Genomic DNA, 2545 nt, shown 5'->3' on the forward strand with positions numbered 1-2545 from the left:
AAGAAAGTTGATCATATTTACTAAATAAAAAGGTAAGCCTCCGTGGATTACCCTATTTCGTAATTTTTATTTGGACTCCAACACGTTGAGTCAAGAAGTGTCCTTTAGCAATGTTGATCGCTACATCAAAAATTGAACCCACAACGAATGTGGTGACTATTTCGACCGGAGCAATAGAGACTCCTTTTTAAGAGACAAACTGACAACTTTCATAGTGTAGCATCGGCTTTCAAAATTAAGCCTAATTCTAACAACGTGTCGTGCATGAATATATGAAATGAAAATGAAATGGGGTTTAACGTCTTACTGTTCTGCTCCTAAACTGGGCTAATGAAGACGGGCATACGTCATACAGTGTGCTATGAGGGAAATTTTGCCCGGGATTCGGCGCTATGGCCTACTCTTATATCGAATTCCAACTGCCAATGGATCTTTTACGTGCCCGCTGTCAGGCCCTCCGTCCTGCATCACTGACAAGGGGAAACCACGCAGGAAAATCTGGATGAACTTTCTCGGCCAATGCAGGGATCGAACACCCGACCTCCAGGCTAGCGAGCCAGCGTCTTACCCACTTTGCCACGTGATCCCCGCATGAATATATGATTTATACCACGATATTACTATTTGATCAAAATATTCGACTCGCTTTACTTCATACTATTTCAACATTACGGTATCTGCACATTACATTGTGTAATTTTTGCTTCAAATTATTAATTTAACAGGTCTTCATATTTTGTACGACGTCATTTAAAACGGATTGAGTTTATTGAACAGTAACACTTTCTATTGTTATGCTGTCTATCAAGCATGTTGTTACAATGGTGAGCATATGTCAAGTTGTTACAATAACATATGTTATTTATTATTTTATTAGAGAAGAACTGTGGTCTCGCAAGAACAGTCGATGCTGTTCACCTCAACTGTTATGGTCTGGTTGACGAGTAGTATTGATCGGTCATGATATACGGAAATCTTGTCCCACGTGTACGATTACAACAGCATAGTAATATTTGTCATAGGTCATTATTGTGCATAACAACATAATGTTCATTTAATGTGTGGCATCATAATAATGTAATGTTTGTATCTATATTTTTAAAAATCCTAGACTAAGTGTATCTTATTAGGTGTGTGCAATTTAATTGTTTTCTGTTTTCTGGTCTCGCTGACTAATTGGCACTGGATATTTTCTTTTGGTAGTTGTGATCTGTTGCTGTTGTGTTTGCTTTATTTTGATTACGTACATGCCACAAATTTCTTGGATTAACAAAAGTGAACCAGGGAATAAAAACGAATTCATAGCTACTTTCTGAGGAAAAAAACCAGGTTTATTTTACGGGATTAACAAACCACCAAGCCACAACACGGAAAGCATCGTATAGGTGCAATAATTGTGCAAACGTGCGGTTATTAGCGAAGTTCTGTGGTGTATATTCCTCAATTCCTTGACAGAAATGGATTAAGGTGATGGCATAGTTCCCATCCTCAGATTGTAATAGAATAATATTTATATGTTTTGTTGTGGGTGCTTTATTTTAAAAGCAGGTCTAGTACTGACAGTTGAATTACCTGGAAAATAGAGGAAGCGGAAATTGGGGCGTGAATATTTCTGAGAACTTTTCTCTTGTGGTTGTCTTTAATCTTTCCTAAGCGCAAGGATATGATATTTGGAGCGGAAATAATGATATTAGGATTTATGCGGGGCGCAAACAGTTTTCAAAAACATAGCTTATGGTAATTATAAGTTTTCTAAGAACACCTTTATAGTCAATTGCTGGTATTGGAAATAAACGCTGCAAAACTATTTAAAGAGAGAACTGAGAACGGGATTGATGTTAAATTATAATCCCGAGCGAAGCTATGTGAAATATTGGCCGCTAGGGGGTGGGATTAAATTTACCTGAATAAATTGCATAGGAAATAATGCCATTTTACTCTTCACGTATAAAACTGTACTTCACCTGGTCATAGAATATGCATTTTCCATATACACGGCGAAATCTCCAGATTTGAAATTAACGAAACTTAATATGTCCGCTGGTAAGAAAACCATAATATGTAAAATTGTGTTGTTGTTTTTATAATATGTAAAATTGTGTTGTTGTTTTTATTAATTTTTTCGTTAAAAAATCGATTAAATTATTGGACACGACGGCGCCGTATTTATAACTGTGGATAAATATAAATTCGATACTCAACCATCGCATGCCCGTCGAAACGAAATACATATTGGGGGATCTGCATCAAAGTGATTTCTGAAAATTCGACCTGATTCGAATGCAACATTAATTTCCAGACTTTGTGCGTCGTCCTGCATTATATGGGAGTATAACTGTAGGGAGTAAATATCTGATTAGAATTTAAATGTTTCATTCTCCACAGAAGACACTGTCATCCCCATTTTTCGGATCTCCATATGACATATGTTTAAACTAGTTTATACCATTTGTTATGACCTCAAACATGTCAATACGTGTTATGAATTTTATGTTGTATTGTGTCACAATTCTCTAGATATTTCTAATGTTTTTCAGAATAAAAG

This window comes from Patella vulgata, chromosome 5, assembly GCF_932274485.2.
Source record: "Patella vulgata chromosome 5, xgPatVulg1.2, whole genome shotgun sequence".
NCBI classification, from domain to species: domain Eukaryota; kingdom Metazoa; phylum Mollusca; class Gastropoda; family Patellidae; genus Patella; species Patella vulgata.